General features: G+C 39.4%; 1 protein-coding gene across 1 annotated transcript in view; it reads left to right on the top strand.

Moving 5' to 3' along the window:
• The first annotated feature begins 492 nt into the window (after nucleotides 1–492).
• The window catches only part of STAMBPL1 (STAM binding protein like 1), a 47401-nt gene continuing 27959 nt past the window's right edge, over nucleotides 493–19934 (top strand). The window contains exons 1-2 of the mRNA XM_025396920.1: nucleotides 493–1387; nucleotides 3214–3374. The gene's annotated coding sequence lies outside the window, so the exon portion shown is untranslated. The remainder of the gene's footprint in view (nucleotides 1388–3213; nucleotides 3375–19934) is intronic.

Below are 19934 nucleotides of genomic sequence, written 5' to 3' on the forward strand. Positions count from 1 at the left end.
CAGGAAGATGAAGCTTAAGAAGGTGAAATGCCTGAGACCAAACAACTCAGTTGGTGGCTGAGCCAGGGCTAGAATTTTGGTTTCCAGAGGAAAGACTAACTAAGAAAAGCCAGTGTTTTCCCACCCCACTCTGCAGCCATTTCTCTCATTTGGAGGTAAGCTCCCAACCAAGCTCAAGAAAAGCGACTCTATTTCAACCAGCAGCCGCAACCTTCATAAAATGTTTATCAATTAATAGAAACTGTCGAGCCAATAGAAACAGCCTTCAGTATTGGATCAGAGTTAAAATTTAAGCTTCTACTACTTTCTAGGTGATTAACCTGGGATAAATTATTTTACTTCTCTGTCTCTCGTTCAGGGAAAGAACAAAAACAAAAAATGAGTCCCTTTTATATATAGGTTGTAGCAGATGGAATAAGATCTTGTGTACCGACTGCCTAACACAGTGCCAGAACTGTAGTAAGAACACTGCATGTGATAGTACCATAATATCCAAGAGATATTCTAATAATTCGTATTTTCCAAGTACACACAAATTGGGGGTAGGGGGAAGAACTAAGGTGCTTCATGGTGGGCGTAGCCAGTTGTGGATAAATATCAAAAAGGAATTCCTGATATGAGGTATAAGTGGGATTTTCAACCAAAACCCTATCCTTCCCCAGACTCCAGTGACAGTTTAACGGTCAGCTGCATCAAGGCTTGTGTACTGTGCAGTCTTCAAAGGCACCACTCCTGTCTATCTCGGTGAAATTGATAGTGGAGCAAAAGGGACTTTAGGTGGTTCCGGGCTGGAGAGAAGACGTGCAGGATTTCAGATGCGAAAGTGGCACCCAACCGCTTCACTCTCGCTCTAGGCCATCCGCAGGGGCCCTGCTTCCTTCCACCTGCGGGCTTTTTCTGCAGAATGCGGGAAGCCGCCGCCGCCGCCGCCAGGGAGGAGGGGGCGGAGGCAGAGGCGGAGGCGGCACCCAGGGGCCGGGGCAGGGGAGGCCGGGACCATCGCAGTGACAATTTATTTTCCTGCAGCAGCGGCAGCAGGGACGGCTGCTGAAGGTTCGGGGTCGGCGCGTGGGTTTGCGAGGAAGCTGTTCATCCCCTGCGCTGAGGTGTCCGACAGTGAGGAGGAGAGCGACGCACGGAGCCCGCGCGAGTGGAACCAGCAACGCTCCATCGGTCGGCACAGGAGAAGGGGGAGGAGGCACGGCCGAGGCAAACGAGCGGACGCCTAGTCGCCGGGTGCCGGTATCACCCCGCTGCAACGCCTTCCAGAAAAAGCCACTGCGGCCCGGGTTGCAGCGGCCGGACGGATGCCAAGGCCACACGGCAGGCGCGGGGGCAGCCGTCGCAGTCGCCGTCCCACGCGCGCTGCGGACACCCAGGGTTGCTGGTGAGTAGCGGCGCGCGCGCTTGAGTGAGAGCGCGCACCGGACGGGGAAGTACGCACGGCGAGTGCGTGTGCCTCGTGGCCTGGCGCGCGCCGGCCCTTCCGCTGGCAGCGTCCGGTCCCGGGCTGGCTCCGGGGGAGGAAAAAGGCACTTTGGCGGCTGATCGCTTCCTTCCTGCCAGTCCTGCGATCGGCCGCCTCCATCGGCGCCGCCTGCATGCGCCTCTCCGCGGGGCCCTCGGGGTTAGTTTCACCTTGATAGGGAGGCAGGAAGCCCTGGCTGCTGGTGGCGGGGCGGGACTCTGGCCTGACCTATACGTGGGTGCGCCTGTTTTTCTGGTTCAGCCCTGGGTTGCAGCCCTGGAGATGATGTCGACCTTGGGAGAGAGCACTGCACTGTCGTCTCTAGCGGCGCGGTGTGGAGGAGGGAAGGGCGAGGGTTAGAAAAACGGACCTTTACCCTGGCCGAGCAGGTGCCATGCCTTTCCAGATGATGTTACTTTTGTGCCGTTTATGAGCGACTAAGACATTGCGCCGCACCTGAATAACTTAAAGCCTTCACCTAAAGCCCCCAGTGAGATGCACAAAGAAATGGAATGTCTCCAAAACATATTTTTTTTCAGAACTTTCTCTAAAACAACTCACGCTGCTGATACCCCCAGAGCCGAAGGTGCCATAATTGCTGAAGTTTAAAAGAAAATTTATACAAGGAATAAGTAATTCAGGAAACGGAACCCAATCTAGAGGTTTAAAAAAAAAAAAAATTCAAGTGCCTGGGAAGTGGGGTGGGGTGGCCTGCTTCCTGGAAATCTGTGTTCGGTAGTAAGTAAAAAAGACAGCTTTCAAAGTAAGCCCCAGTGAGCACACTGCTTTCCAAACATCCTGCTCATTACTGAGAATAACATGAAGTCCTGGATTTTAAGCTATTTCCGAAGACATAGTAGGTATCACTAGGATGCCGGTTTATGGTCTCATGATTTAAGGCCCTGTCAAGGTCATTAACGTAGATTTGTTCCAGCTGATAAATTATACCTGAATGTTTGATTGTCCGTGTCAATATTTTTGAGGGTGGATTTTGACGGTTGTTTTACACAGAAATTAAGCCACCGTGTTTTGTTTTTATCCCGACCTTGTTTCCATTGGAAATTTTGTGTTTTCAGGATGGATGCTACATTGTATTTCAAAAATATACTCTGCCACTGGATTATAGTGGGCATTGTGTAACTACACTGTACATATCTTTATTTTTAATACAAGTTAATGTCGCTGAGCAGTAGTCTCTTTTTGTTTACCATTTGCACCATGAGAGCTTCTCCATTCAAAGCGTGAAATGTTATTGGAATCTACCTGGAAAATGAATTGGCTGATTGTTTTCTGTTCAGAAACGCATACAGCAAATTGCCACTGAGAATCTACTTTTGCATATACTTTGGCTGTAATTTATGTAGCAACTGGGTCTTGGGAATTTCAAGAAGAAACTTGTTTTCTTATCCCCACCTGTAAAGTAAACACCAAAATTTAAATTATAAGGCAGATAACCTAAGTCCTTTACCCCTATCTCAGCCTTCAAGGCCTGTTTCTTGGTACTCTTTCCCTGTTTCATAGGAGTCTTACAGTTTGTGGGAGGCTTGAAGGGAGTAATGAGGGACCTGTTTCCTAAGGATGTCCTCAGTAGAGAGATTTGCTTCTGGAGGAGAGAGTGTCTTTGGGGTTGGTTCCTAAGAAGGACTGATAAAAATAGTTATAAAGAATTGTTAATAATAGTTCCCTCTTCTTACTTTCAGCACATAAGACTTAATTAACACCATTTGATCATTTCCTTCCTTTAGGACCCTTCCCAGCTGTAAGAATTTACTGCTACAATCCAAGAAATGAGATTACATTTTACAAGAAAAGAAGGCTGATAATTCTTGCCCAAAACATGAGAAGTAGAAGGAATGTGAGAGAAAATAATGTAGATTCCGTCCAGGAAGTGCTAGGTGCTTTCCTGGTGGGTACATTTACCAATTAGAGACATTTTAATTAATCTACCAGATTTACGATTCTGTCTACTACTAACATCTTTTTCTTGACCTTATGAAAGATTTATAGATGGCTTCAACTGAAACTACAGGAAATGACTCATGGTTATCCCTGAAGATATTAGAGCCAGCTTTCCATTCCTTAGGGCTGATGCATAGCAGCTCTTTGATAAATATTTGCTAAATAAATGAAAAATTTTAGAATGTCTTCCTAACCAAACTACATCACCTCTTTTGCTATTGATTTTTTAAATCATAACTTTATATGAGTCACCAAACATTCCATCAAATTGAATCCCAGTTCATATAATCAACTAAGAAGGCCAACATCCTCAATTGAAGAAACAATAATAAAATCAAAACAAAACAAAAACAAACAAAACTCAAAAACAAAACAAAAACAAACAAAAAATACTATTGGTACCTGTTGACTTGCTTATTCCAGCTATCTGAACATGTGAACTGTCCAGTTGAACGTGTGAATGTACATTCAGAAATCCTGAGTTGACATCAGAATGTTCAACTCAGGAATAATCTGGATGTAGCTACATCTGGATGTGGCTTTTGTCAGAAATTATTTGCATTTCTAAGCAAATCAGATTAACTTCTAGTACAATCTTGCATCTCTGCATGTCAAGTGGACAGGCCAGTGTAACATTTGGCATATTGCTGAGTCTTCAAAACACATATTGTTTGATTCTCTAACTTTTAAATTAAATCCATATTATTTTTTCTATTGATGTGGTTGGTTTAGAGACATTAAATTAGACTGGTGGTTACTTAGTAACTTGTGTTTGGTGGTTACTTAGTAACTTGTGTTTATTAAAAGAAGCCCATTGATATAAACACCAGTACTTCTTATGTCTTGATTTGCTCTAGTTAACCTTTCAAGGTACTCTTTTGGAAATGGGTCCATTGTCTTGAATATTAAGGACGTTATGACTCCTTTTTTTTGTTTGTTTTAATTCTGACTTTCCATCTCCCATCATTAGAAAGTCTCCCAGTTATTCAGGTTCCAGTTTCAGGATGACAGATTAGAAAGCTATCTGAAATTTACCTGGATATTAACTTTCTAGTGGATAATAATAATGCAAATCTTATTCTTGAAATTCTTCCTTTTATATCCTTCTCTGATCAAGCTTGTTTCATTCTGAACAAAAGTAAAATAAGATTCTCAATTTATTTTTTAAAATTGGGCTATGTCCAAAGATAAATACATAGAAGTAAAATATTATGTAAAATAAAAAACTGCTTATCACTGTTCTGAAGTAGCACAAACACTGCTATTCTCTGCATAATGAAACGTGGCCATTCCTATCAAGTATTTATTTGATAAGTAGGCTCTTGAGCACTTGAACAGGAGTTAAAAGCAGGTTTCCTCCATGTCGTATTAAGGCCCTTGAAAGCTGGGGGAGGAATTTTGATTTGAGGTGGTAGCCAATTGTAGGTTCCTTGAAAGGGAGCAGGTGCGAAAAGCATCTTGTCAGAAGAACTCTTTGGCAGTTGGGTGGAGAGTGGATTAGTATTAGCGAGTGGAGGCGACAATCCAGTGTCTGATGGTGACAGCCTGATCTCAGATCCCATTGCGATGGAGAAAAGAAAACCTCAGGCAGATATCAGGATTCTTTGTTTTATGTGAAAGAGATCGAAAACCTGTGGCACAAGTGTGATCACTAATACCTTCCACACCCACAGGGACATCACCAGTGGATTGCAGCATTCTTTCCTGTGGAGCCCTGGTGTAACCTCAGAATCTTGCGAACGTTTGACAAATATTTATTAATAGCTGTTCGTTATTGAAGATGTGTTATATGCCAGGCACTGTACTGCTTTAACACAAGTTTATCTCAATGGTGATGGAGTGGTTGGAAACAGGATTTTTTCCCCCCACTTTCTAGTTGTGTATCCTTGGACAAGTTACTGACTTCTGTGAGTCTCAGTTTCCTTGCTTTTCAATTGAAACATTAGTTTCTATCTCAGAAGGTTTTAGGGAGGGTTAAATAAATAGCTGTAAATACAAAGTGTTTAGAACAATGTCTGGCACAAAATTAAGTGCTATATGTGTTCGTTGTTATTCTTGTTATTATTCTTTAAATAACCTTATGCCTAAGTACCATTTTGCAGATTTAAAAAATGGATGTACAGAGGAGCTATGTGAATTGCTCAGCATCATAGGCTGGTAAATGGTAGAGCTGGCCATCAAACCCAGGCAGTATGACTCCAACACCTCTTGTCCTGACTTGTATGGATCCCTGTCTCCTCTACTGCATACCGGGTGCTGGGGATACTGATTGGAGCAAGAAAAGTAGGGGCTTGTCCTCATAGAGCTTCAGTGTTCCAATCCTCTCCAATGTAGATCTGTCATCTCCAATGTAGAATTAGTAGCCGGATTATAACTGTTTTTCCTTGATGTTTTGGTATTTTGTAGGTAATGTTTTTATTAAGTTCTTTATTAAGAAGTGCTCCAATTTGTGTTTTCATATATGCTTTAAAAATGGATTATTTTCTGGATCTTTACCCTAACACAGTTGGCATATACAATACTCATGTCTCTCCTTATACTCAAGGTTTCTTATGTCTCCCTCATATAATGTGTCAGATTCTGGGGCAAGTTTTAGTATTCTGAAAAGCTTATATGCCATCCACTTACCTCCACACTCCCAGAGTCTTAGATATCTCCCATTGTAAGCTGTGGTGGAGTGAGAATGACATTTCTAACCATCTTTTAATTCAGCGTATTCAGAATATTTTATAGAGTAATGGCAAAGCAAGTTTTAGTTGTTCTTTGACTTGTTGAAGTAATTATGTCTAGTTATAAGAAGCCACATTTTATTTATAGGTGGGAAGACTCCTGTAGCAGTGAAGACTAAGCAATTCTTAACTCCTTCAGAGCTTTAGGATGGAATCTGCCATCACTGACTCCCGTATATTGACTTTATTGCATTAATTCTTATAAACGTTTGTTCTTATAACTCTCAGAAATCTATAGCTAGTATTGTTTTTTTCTAAGTAGGTGAAACTTTTTCTTGGTCTTGTATAAAGTTGAATTTGCCTCCAGCAAAGAATCATTGAGTATAAGGAGAGATATATGTGTTGTGTATGCCAACAGTGTTAGGCAAAACAAAAACAAAATAATCAATTTTTTAAAGCATATGTGAAAACGCAAATTGGAACACTTTTTAATAAAGAACTTAATAAAAGCATTGCTTACAAAATACCAAAATACAAAATACCAAAAATTGCTTACAGAATACCAAATTTCCAGTCAAGGAAAACTAGCAATCCTCTGGGTACTAATTTTACATTGAAGATGATAAATTTACTTTGAGATTTACTTTGGAGATGGTTGGACCCCTGTAGTGCCATGAGGGCAAGCCCCCACTTTTCTTGCTCCAGTCGCTATCCTCGGTACCCAGCATGCAAGTATAAAACACTAATAATTTTGTTGATGGAAATTTTGAAATCTCACTGTCAAAAATATACTCTGCATCCTTTAATTTACCTTTTTGTGTAAATTACACATTATATTATTTGGCAAAAGTTCAATTCTTTTTAAAGAAACATTTTAAATTTCATGAGTCTAAATCTGATTAAAGATGAAAGAATCTGAGATTTGGTGAATTTGGCTCTTTGTTTTTTAAACTGTTGCGATACTTAGGTTTCAGTGGCATCACAGTAACTGAACCAGATTCAGCAAAAGCTCATGCAAGAGATAACTGTTAAGAGGCCCATCAGGAGTTATTCATTTTAATTGTGTGATTTGATGCTTCTCTGGGTTAATTTAGAAACAGGAAGCCAATGATGACTCATTTTTAACCCTTTCTAGCTCCCTGTGAACCCTGCCTGCCTGTTTTGCATTTGCCTGTGTTCAGAGACAGGCTCAGCTGCAGGTTCACTTTGAGAGTGTTACATTTCAAACTTGCCTGGCTAGTGCACTCATCAGCTATGCACGTTTAATTAAAAGTGTAGGAAAAACTATAGCCAGGAATGATGATTATGGCTAAATTTGGCTCATCTAAGGACCCTGTGATTCTATTTATCCTGTCACTACAACTATCATTTAACACTAGAAATACAGAGAAGTCGTTCTGCCTTTGGGCCCATGCTTCGGTCTTCTGGTGGGTTGACTCTGGCTTTTTTCCCAATCTGTTCTGTCCTTGAAAGGTTGGTTTATAAATTGTTCCACAAGATAAGTTTTCTTTAACTATAGGAACAAATGGACATGGTGGATGGAACGAGATTGGGAAAGAGAGGCCTGAAATATGCCCTTCCTATGCTAATGTTGCCATTAACCTGGGCAAAGAAACTGCTTACTTAATCTATAAAGTAAGCTAAATAAATTAATTAATAAATAAGATGAAAATCACTCAAAATCATTGGTGGGTGTAGAACTTTTTTTTTCAATTCATGAAAAATTCAATAAATTAAAATGTGGATCTTGAAAGAAATATAACTATCATATTCTTATGGCACACTTAGTTATTTTTCTTTTGTCAAATATAATATTATTGAATAACTTAGGTAACTAGGGCAGTGATTCTCAAACTAGGCTCAAAATAAGAAAATGTCCCCCATCCCACCCCTAGAGATGATTATTCAAAAGATTTGGGTAGAGCCTGACAGCCTTCCTTTTTATCTTTTTAAAACAAGGGTCTTGCTCTGTCACCCAGGCAGGAATGCAATGGTGTGATCATAGCTCACTGCAGCCTTGACCTCATGGGTTCAAGTGATCCTCCCACCTCAGCCTTCTAAGTAGCTGGGACTACAGGTGTGTGCTGCCACACCTAACTATTTTTTTTAAATATTTTTTTTGTAGAGATGAGGTTTTACTGTGTTGCCCAGGCTGATCTTGAGTTTCTGGGCTCAAGTGATCTTTCCACCTTAACCATTCAGAGTACTGGGACCATAGGCGTGAACCACCGTGCCCAGCAGCCTTCCTTTTAGCAATCTTCTCAGGAGATTCTGATGTAGGTGCTCAGTAAACCACCCTTTTGAGAAGAATCTACTTAAGAGCTAAATCTAATCTTATATTCAAATTCTTTCTTCTACTTTTATGTTTTGAGCATTTGTTCCTCCTGATTTCAATAGACATTTTCATGTAATAACATATATGTCAGTGCTGCCTTGGAGTTCTCATGAAGGTACGATATATTGCCTTTCCTAGTCTTGATATGATCTATCTTTTGATGGGTGGAATCAAGATACCACAGGGTTGGTGGGAATTTTTAGAGATAATGTACATTCTTCTGAGTGGCAGATATTTGGATAGGGCAGAGATGGTTCTGATCAAAGGAATGTAAGAGAAGACATATTCTTACATAAGTAGTGGAAGACACAGAGAAGGGGAAAGGCTCAGATAACAGAGGCCACTGAAGGGCTGACGAGGGTTTAGACCTCTTCTGGCAGGCACTGGGTTGCTGCAGTGCAGTTTTTGAACAGGGGACTAACTGGATGCAAACAAGTGCACACCTGAGCTAGATACACACAGTACCTGGTCCAGAAACAAAGGATCAAGGAGCAGGTGGGTGAAGCAGGCTGGTTTGTCACCATAAAGGCAGAAAGAAACAAGGGTGAGGACTTGGGGCCCAGAATTTGGTAGGACTGATTTTCAAGGGTTTATGCAGTAGGGTTCTCCAACTCTGTATTCCTGAAGGTCTATAGCTTTTTGGTAAATTGCTTTTTTCTGCTATTGATGTTATGGTGTGTACATTAAGACCACCCAGCTCAGCCTCACGCCAGGATTTAGGAAGTCCTTGAATAATTGCTACAACTACCAGTACCTTAATATTGTGAGGCAAGGAAACCTCAATTATTCTTAACTTTGGGCCAGAGAAATAGACTCAGAGAGTTAAGTAATTTACCAGAATTTACACATGTAGAAATTGGCAGGGCTAGGATTCAAATTCAGGGCAACCTATTCAAAACTTGTAGGTTTTTAAAAAAAGTATAATTTGATTACAAAGTGATACATACTTATAACAAATTGGATAGCAACGAACAAATAAAAAGTGAAAGTCCCTCATAATCCCACCCTTGAGAGAACAGCTGAAAAAAATTCAGTAAATGTTGTTCCAGACTTGTTTCTTGAAAAATTCCAGTATACGTAATGAATACATGTGCATTCATATTATAAGGGTGGAGCTATGTTTTATATGTTATTCCATAGCTAGCTGTTTTCACTTAATGCTGTAACTTGGGTGACATCCTGGTTCAGTACAAACAGATACAAGTCATTTCTAACAGCTTCATATGCTATAGAGGTTATTTATTGTAAATATTCCTCTTTTGATGGCTATTTATTTTTATTTCCAAAATTTTAATATTTTAAAACCATGCTGCAGGTGTGTGTGTATATATTAAATGGTCAGGGAAATCTATGGGGAGATCTTAGAATTGGAATTGCTTAGTCAACATGAGTGCATATTATTTTAAAACTTGACAATTTTTTCAATCCTCATCCATACTGAGTTGGACAAATCATGTAAATTTTATCAAATACCTTAAATACCTGGCTTAAATTCAGTTTCTTAATTACTAGTGAATTTAGATGTTTATTTCTTGTGACTTAACTGTTTATATTTCTCTTATTACTTGCTCATGTCACTTGCCCATTTTACTCAACTCTTTCTTACTGTTATGCAAATGATTCCTATAGTTTAGAGATAATAGATATTATAGCTGTCAGTGGTGCAAACTTTTTTATTCTTGTTGAAAAGATTTTTAAAAGTACTATTCAAGCATTTACAAAATATTTTATTTAAAAATAATTTTAGACTTTCAAAAGATTTTGGAAATAGTACACAAAGCTTTTATACAAACTTTACCCATATTCCTCAAATATTAACACCTTGCAAAACCACAGTAGTTGTCAAAACCAGTAAATTAACACTGATACAGTACTATTGTCTAATCTGCAGATCTTATTCAAGTTTCACCGAAGTCCTTCTGGACAAGGATCCTGTCGGGGATCATGCATTGAATTCATTTGTTATGCCTCCTTAGTCTCTTTTATCTGCAACAGTTCCTAAGTCTTTCTGTCTTTCATGATCTTGACACTTTTTAAGAGCACTGGCTGATTGTTTCGTAGAAAATACCTTGATTTGGGTTTATTTGATGTTTCTTCATGAGTATGTAATCAAGAGAGTGACCTAGTCTGATGATGGTCAAAAATAAGTTGCCTGAAAAAGAGATGCTTAAGCTAACACTGCAAAGATGGGTAGAAAGTGGAAGTGTGAACTGAGGATGGAGTGCCTTTGCATTGACTTTGCATAGTGCATCTCAGCAACTGAAAGAAGCCAGTGGAGGAGGTGGTGTGAAAGAAGGCTCTAAGGAGGCAGTCTGGTCAGACCCAGCTTTGTGGGACTCATTAAGGATATAGGATATTAACAACAATAGAACATCATTCAAGTGCTTTAAGCAAAGGAATGGCAATATCTGAATCAGATTTTTTAAAGATCACCACAGGTAGTTTCTTCGCCAGGTAGAATTAATCGAAGGGGAGCAAGACAGAAACAAATACAACAATTAGAAGGCAATTCTAGCAATGCAGGCAGAGAAAAGGGTGGGGTGTACATTAAAGAGCCTCCCTGCAAAGATGGTGAAAACCTGCAGTTTTGAGAGATGCTTTGGAAGGCGAATCTGAATCTGCACATTCAGATGGTAGAATGGATGTGGGGTTAAGGGAAAGGGTAGGTGCAGGATTGCTAATATCAGAGTTTGCCAGATTTTGTGTAAATGACTGGATGTTGGTACCATCCATGGAGATGAAAGAGACAATTCTTCACCTTCTGATAGTGAAGTCAGAAGCATCACCATCTCCAATTCATTTAGATGTCAACATTTACAATATCTTTGCTTATTTATGCTCCTGTATCTCGTTACAGCCACTTAGCTTCCAAGTTCTATGGCTTTTCCTCAGAATCTTCCCCAATAACTGTTTGTCCCTCTCCATTTCTTTCATTGCTCTTCAGTTTGGACAAGGGTTTCCTCATTCCAGTGTTGCATACTTGCTTCCTCTCTGGGCTACCAATTCCTCTCTTCTCTGTAACTTTATCCATCGCTTCCAGAGTATTTGCATTTAATAATTATGTACTAAGTGCCTCGTTAGGGCAGATCACCTTGTTGGGAAGAGTTGGGAATTAAGTAAGTTAAGTATATTTTAGATAACTGGAGTCAATTCCCAGTTATAATTGAGGCAGAAGGAAAAAGGCCATTCTGCCTAGCGGTCAAGAAAGGTCCATATTCTTCTTTCACTCCTTACATAAAAATAAATTCCACACGGATCAAACATATTTATCCAAAAATGGCTAACCACAGAAGTACCAGAAGAAAAGATTGGTAGACATATTTATTTCAAGACCTTTTAAAGAATGTTGAGAAACCTAGATACCATAAAGAAAATAGGTCCACTTGAAAGCTTAAATTTTAAAAATTCTATGTAAAAATTAAACAACTTTCAAGCACGAATGTCAACTGAACTAATAATTATAGAAGGAATAATGGAAATAGAAAAATGGCCACTTTCAAACACCACAATAATTGTCTCGGGGAAAAAAATCTTTGGATGCTAAAATTAGTGGGCAATGGCATATTTGCATAGTCTCCCTACAAGATACTTTTCAATTGTAAAGAGAAAAATAGTATCGGGGAGAACCTGACAGATATAACTTAAACAAATATCAAGATTAACATCATTAATAATTGAACAAATCAATAACATATGTCTCCTGATACATTATGAAGGATACACCATCACTTATAAGGTATTTTTGCCAAAAAAAATGCATAACTCTCATTGTTTTCTGTATTTCATCTTTGTCACAGTTACCACAATCTTTATTAGATAATTGTGTACATAATTGTTTGTTATTTTTACACCTTTCTGCCCCATTCCTGGCCCCTAGCAGAATGTAAGGTCCATAAAAGCACAAAGTAGGGGCTTTATAAGTAACATTGAATAAATGAATGAATGAATAAATTTATTTGGAGCTATCAATATTCACAGGAAAGATCCATCTAGCCTTGGACTGTATCGAATGAAAAATCACAGTTGGGTGTCCTGGTGGAAATGGATGGAGGACATTTGAAGGTACAATGCTAAAGCTCAAATTAAGCCGAAGCCACAATTAAAAAAAAAAAAAAAGTGTCTTGTAGAATAACGATACATCAAGAGAAAAAGATGGAATATTAATATTTGAGATGCAGGGTGAGGGAGGAGAAAGGAAACACCTCCACTTCAGAGAGGCCAAGGCAGGAGTTGATTTTAAATAGGGAATGTTCAGCAGCTCAGGGCCAGGTGCTTCGTGGGGGTTTGTAACTGTTTAATGCAGTGAGTCTCAAGTTTTAGTGTGCATAAAAACATCCTGGGCTGCTTGACAAAAACTAGAGATCCCTGGGGCACCCTTCCCAGAAATTTTGATTCAGTGGGGCCTAGAAATCTGTGGGGTTTGTGTGTGTGTGTCTGCGTGCGTGTGTGTGTGTGTGTGTTTGTGTGTGTGTGTGTGTGGCCAGCACACCTCTCCTCCACCAAGGCATTGTAATGCAGGCAGGTTATCCAGGAAGCACTCCCAGAGGGAACTTGGCATCAAAATCGGGGGGATGTCAGCTCTAGGGTAGGAAGGTAGGAAGCGGATGAGTGGTGAGCAAATAGGAACAGCAGATGACCACTTGCTAACAACTTTGCCAGAATAAGGAGCTCTTCAAGAAAACTCTTTAAAATGGATTGCCAGGGAAAGTTAAGAAGGAAACTGTCTTTTCTGCTTCTGCCTGCTGCATCGAAGAGATTGTCCAGTGCACAGCCAAACATATGAATACAGCCTCCATTGGGACATGTTAAACAGTTAAGATTCTTATGGTTGGAGAACAGTGGAGACGCAGTGAATGAGAAGTACTTCAGGATAGCCCTCTTTTGCTTTTGAATAATAGTGCTGGACTCAGTTCATTTGGTTGAACTACTGTCCTTAAGAAAGTTATGAAACTTAAATAAAATTGATTAATAATGCCGAAGGACTAACTCCATTTCTGAGCTTTCAGGCAACTGGCAGGCAGGAAAATGATGCTATTTAAAACATTTATTTGTGACTCATTATACTTCATTGAACTAAGTATTTTTTGGATAGTATTTTCTTAAAAGCAAATTGCAATAAAAAAGGAAGTATATTAAAATGTACATTAAAGTTTAGTGCCTTATGGGTAGCTTATCTTTAGAAATGCATTATTTCCAAGAATTTTAAGTATTTTAGCAGGAGGAGAGCACAGTTAGCAAGTTCATATGAATTTATGGTGAAAAAATACCTGTGTACAAATGTGAATCTCCAGCACCTCAAATTCATTTGCCAAGTGTTTTGTGATGCATATTAATTGAATCATCACATTTAGAAAAGAATCTAAAATGAGTACAATGATGAGCATATGAAATGCCTTTTATATACCACAAAAATGTAGAATTTATATTAAAAACCAGCAAATATTTTGAATTGAACTGTGTCTAGATAGAATAATTATGGATTTGAATTTCTTAACTACATATACCATGTAGTCAGTCCACAGACACGAAGTCATTCTGACGATGAAAAAAGTGAAGGGGGCTGGGCACGGTGGCTCACGCCTGTAATCCCAGCACTTTGGGAGGCTGAGGCGGGTGGATCACCTGAGGTCAGGAGTTCGAGACCAGCCTGGCCAACATAGTGAAACCCCGTCTCTACTAAAAATACAAAATTAGCCAGGCATGGTAGGCCATGCCTGTAATCCCAGCTACTTGGGAAGCTGAAAGAGGGGAATCGCTTGAACCTAGGAAGTGGAGGTTGCAGTGAGCTGAGATTGCACCATTGCTCTCCGGCCTGGGCAACAAGAGTGAAACTCCCTCTCCAGAAAGAAAAAAAAAAAAAATGAAGGGAATGAATTTCCTTTTATTTCTTTGGCAGGGAGGAGATTATGAATCAGATATTTGTAATGCTGAACTGAACACTTCATTTCCACAGTAAATTTTGTCATTCTTGTCCAAGGCCCAAGGATGTGACCTTCTCTTGGATTTTCCCGATTTCTATGAGAGGCCAGTCGTTAGTGTTGTTGTATGACTGTGAGTATGAGCTCTGGACTCCTGCGCATCTGGAGTCCCTGTTCTGTCATTTGCTTGAGTTACTTATCTCTTCTAGGCTTTAGTTTTCTTATCTGTAAAATGGAAATCACGGTCGTAATCATTTGTTGAGTGTTTACTGTCACCAAGCATTGTGCTATATGTTTTACAAGCATTATCTCACTTCACCTTCTCAGTACCTCTATTCATTAGATACAATTAGCAACCTCCTTTGCAGTTTGGGAAGCTGCAATTCTGCAGTTAGTGGTTCTTGGAGCCAGAATTTGAATTCAGATGTTCTAACCCTGGAGACTGCGTGTCTAATCCCAAGGCTCAACTGCCTCCTATTGGAAAAGGCTAACTGAGATCATGTGTGTTCATGCATCCATTAGCCAGGGAAGGAAAGTATTCTGTTAATGGTACCTGTTATTATTATATAGCCTCGTTTTTTGTTTGTTTGTTTGTTTTTGCTATCTTTTTCTATTGAAGACGACATAGTACCTCACCTGCTCAGAATTCAGCTCGCTCTTACCTAGAAGACAGTCTAGGAAAAAAACAAGTAAGATAAAAGGCTTTTTGAGCAGCAAAATTAGAAATCATGTAGCACATTCACTGTAACCAGCAGGTAGTTCACACAGAAGATCTCTCCTGATGCACACCCAGTCTACACTTTAATTCATAAATAGTCTCAAATAATTTTATCAGTGAGAGAAAATAGATTAAAGGAGGAAAAAGACCGAAGTCAAGAAGTTTAGTAAATAAGTTGCCTTTTAATTGATTTTTTCCTAAATGAATGACAGATTAAATGGAGCAAATTAGAAATGGAGGGAAGCATTGTTATTGGCAGGTACATGAAATAAAATGTTGAATTATCAAGAAAAGGTTAATGTTTCTATATTAAGGAGTAAATAATATATCTTAGAACTGTTTCCCTTCAAAAATATTTAAATCTCACAATATTTTATTATTATTGTTTACTATTTTACTATTCAGAATCACCTTTTTTGTCATGGGATTCATATAGCTAAAGATTTTCTTGTATTTCCAGAGGAATCCTATACTAATTAGGGAGCATATTACAGAATCCTAAGTGTCTTATGTAATGGCATTTTAAATCTTATATAATAACACTTTAGAAGAGAACGGTTGCAGGGTAAGATCAGCAGCCCAGCCATGTGAGCAAGGAGCCGGGCTCATCCACCCTTGGGCTCTGCCATCCTCCAGACACTGGCTGTCCTTGGGCTTGACCCTTCTAGGTTGCAAAATGGCTGCTGCCTTTTAAGACTTATGTGAAGTCACATGTTCAGCTGATGAAAAGGCATATATTCCCTAGGCTGTCTCTTTGCATTAGAGATGGAAATTTCTCACAGAATCCTCCCAACAGATTTCCCCTCAGGTCTCATTGTCCGATATTTGGTCACCTGCCAACCAGCCAAGTCCCGACTACAAGGGAGGCTGAGAAGAAAGTGACTATCTCTAGTGGGACTGGGCCCTGCTGGCGAGGAAGAAGTAGTGGTGGCTAGGGGATAGATAACTGTTGTCAAAAGCTCATTGCAAAGAGGCAAGTAATTACACATCAACCAACCATCTGATATCTGTAATATAAGTCAACTTTTAGCAGAGGTCATTAACCTCACCTCTCCAAAATTTGCTGTGAGAAAGAATCTGATTTTCTTTGAGTTTCTTCCTGCAAGCTGGGAACTATAATGGAACTTTTATGTATTACCTCATTTAAGCTTTAGTTGAATTCTTCTGGAAAGCTGTTGTTAGCCCTATTTAATAGATGAAGCTAAGGTGCACAAAAAGGTTAAATAAGCTGCTGTAACACTCCCAACTAGTGATAGAAACTGGATCCTCCCAAAGTAGTATATGGTCCCCAAACCTGAGATCTTCATGCTAAGGGCACTGAACCACTTCATCTTGGTGGCTGGATAAAAAGTTTGTATTACGCTATGCAAAATAATTATTTTATGGCCCAGTGTGTGACTTGCTTGCACTCAGAGTAGCCTAGATCTACCTCCAAGTAATTTAACACATACATCAGGAGTGGTTTATTTAATCATCTTTCCTGTAACAACTGCATTCTTGCTCATTGATCTGATAGAAACCATTCTGTTGTGACTGGTATATTTAATGTGGAATATACCTCTAAAAGTAACAGACAAGCACCTGGCACCTGGTAAATGATCATATATAGTACTTACAATTATGGGGAAAAATCCAATAAAGGCTATTTCTAATATTATGATCATTTCATTTTTATCTTATCAATATTTTAGTACAGATAATATATCATCTAGGTCACAGCATATTGCTGATTGCAGATATTACAGAAGATAAGTGTAAAAACAAATCAATGTAATCTTTGCTTTTGATGGCTGAATTTTTATTTTTATTTTTTATTTATTTTTTATTTTTTTAATCAGCATTTTTATTAATTGCTTTTTTTATTATTATTATACTTTAAGTTCTAGGGTACATGTGCATAACGTGCAGGTTTGTTACATATGTATACTTGTGCCATGTTGGTGTGCTGCACCCATCAACTCGTCATTTACATCAGGTATAACTCCCAATGCAGTTCCTCCCCCGCCCTCCCCACAATAGGACCCGGTGTGTGATGTTCCCCTTCCCCAGTCCAAGTGATCTCATTGTTCAGTTCCCACCTATGAGTGAGAACATGCGGTGTTTGGTTTTCTGTTCTTGTGATAGTTTGCTGAGAATGATGGTTTCCAGCTGCATCCATGTCCCTACAAAGGACACAAACTCATCCTTTTTTATGGCTGCATAGTATTCTATGGTGTATATGTGCCACATTTTCTTAATCCAATCTGTCACTGATGGACATTTGGGTTGATTCCAAGTCTTTGCTATTGCAAATAGTGCCGCAATAAACATACGTGTGCCTGTGTCTTTATAGCAGCATGATTTATAATCCTTTGGGTATACCCCCAGTAATGGGATGGCTGGGTCATATGGTACTTCTAGTTCTAGATCCTTGAGGAATTGCCATACTGTTTTCCATAATGGTTGAACTAGTTTACAATCCCACCAACAGTGTAAAAGTGTTCCTATTTTTCCACATCCTCTGCAGCATCTGTTGTTTCCTGACTTTTTAATGATTGCCATTCTAACTGGTGTGAGATGGTATCTCATTGTGGTTTTGATTTGCATTTCTCTGGTGGCCAGTGATGATGAGCATTTTTTCATGTGTCTGTTGGCTGTATGAATGTCTTCTTTTGAGAAATGTCTGTTCATATCCTTTGCCCACTTTTGATGGGGTTGTTTGTTTTTTTCTTGTAAATTTGTTTGAGTTCTTTGTAAGTTCTAGATATTAGCCCTTTTTCAGATGAGTAGATTGCAAAAATTTTCTCCCATTCTGTATGTTGCCTGTTCACTCTGATGGTAGTTTCTTTTGCTGTGCAGAAGCTCTTTAGTTTAATTAGATCCCATTTGTCAATTTTGGCTTTTGTTGCCGTTGCTTTTGGTGTTTTAGACATGAAGTCCTTGCCCATGCCTATGTCCTGAATGGTATTACCTAGATTTTCTTCAAGGGTTTTTATGGTGTTAGGTCTAACATTTAAGTCTCTAATCCATCTTGAATTAATTTTCGTATAAGGAGTAAGGAAAGGATCCAGTTTCAGCTTTCTACATATGGCTAGCCAATTTTTCCAGCACCATTTATTAAATAGGGAATCCTTTCCCCATTTCTTGTTTTTGTCAGGTTTGTCAAAGATCAGATGGCTGTAGATGTGTGGTATTATTTCTGAGGACTCTGTTCTGTTCCATTGGTCTATATCTCTGTTTTGATACCAGTACCTTGCTGTTTTGGTTACTGTAGCCTTGTGGTATAGTTTGAAGTCAAGTAGCATGATGCCTCCAGCTTTGTTCTTTTGGCTTAGGATTGTCTTGGCAATGCAGGCTCTATTTTGGTTCCATATGAACTTTAAAGCAGTTTTTTCCAATTCTGTGAAGAAACTCATTGGTAGCTTGATGGGGATGGCATTGAATCTATAAATTACCTTGGGCAGTATGGCCATTTTCATGATATTGATTCTTCCTATCCATGAGCATGGTATGTTCTTCCATTTGTTTGTTTCCTCTTTTATTTCACTGAGCAGTGGTTTGTAGTTCTCCTTGAGGAGGTCCTTTACATCCCTTGTAAGTTGGATTCCTAGGTATTTTATTGTCTTTGAAGCAATTGTGAATGGAAGTTCATTCATGATTTGGCTCTGTGTTTGTCTGTTACTGGTGTATAAGAATGCTTGTGATTTTTGCACATTGATTTTGTATCTTGAGACTTTGCTGAAGTTTCTTATCAGCTTAAGGAGATTTTGGGCTGAGACAATGGGGTTTTCTAAATATACAATCATGTCATCTGCAAACAGGGACAATTTGACTTCTTCTTTTCCTAACTGAGTACCCTTGATTTCTTTCTCTTGGCTGATTGTCCTAGCCAGAACTTCCAACACTATGTTGAATAGGAGTGGTGAGAGAGGGCATCCCTGTCTTGTACCAGTTTTCAAAGGGAATTTTTCCAGTTTTTGCCCATTCAGTATGATATTGGCTGTGGGTTTGTCCTAAATAGCTCTTATTATTTTGAGATACGTTCCATCAATACCGAATTTATTGAGCGTTTTTAGCATGAAGGGCTGTTGAATTTTGTCAAAGGCCTTTTCTGCATCTATTGAGATAATCATGTGGTTTTTGTCTTTGGTTCTGTTTATATGCTGGATTACATTTATTGATTTGCGTATGTTGAACCAGCGTTGCATCCCAGGCACGAAGCCCACTTGATCATGGTGGATAAGCTTTTTGATGTGCTGCTGGATCCGGTTTGCCAGTATTTTATTGAGGATTTTTGCATCGATGTTCATCAGGGATATTGGTCTAAAATTCTCTTTTTCTGTTGTGTCTCTGGATGGCTGAATTTTTAAAATCCTTCAAAAGGGAAATGAAGGGTGGGCCTAGATGTATTTATTTTTCCTGAAGTAGGGCTCAATCTGTAAGGCTGTGACTCGGGAGATCCTTCTTTGTGTCTCTGTCATTTAACACCTGGGAATGACCCTTTACCTCCCTTTATCTAAATCAGATTAGGTCTTTGAGGTCTATAGACTGAGTTACAATAATTTTCTTTATCTATCTCCAACTGAGTAAATTGCACCATATTCTTCCTGGAAAACATGACCACTAACCCAGTGGCTGTTGGTTTGGCCAATTAGAAATGAGACTCCAGGAGGAGGTATAAGGTACTCTGTCCTCTCTTAACTGCCAGTGGGCCACACCTCCTTATCCAGGTCACTAGGGCACTCAAGTGCCTGGGAGAAAATGGCACATTTGGGTGATGGTCTCGCTGGCTCTTTACTGTATGCTGAGTCTCTTAGGAGACTGTTCGCTGCCTAGTAGTCACCTCCTTTCTGAATTCTGGAAAATATTTCTCTGTGGATGAAAATGG

Source organism: Theropithecus gelada, chromosome 9, assembly GCF_003255815.1.
Source record: "Theropithecus gelada isolate Dixy chromosome 9, Tgel_1.0, whole genome shotgun sequence".
In the NCBI taxonomy this organism is placed as follows: domain Eukaryota; kingdom Metazoa; phylum Chordata; class Mammalia; order Primates; family Cercopithecidae; genus Theropithecus; species Theropithecus gelada.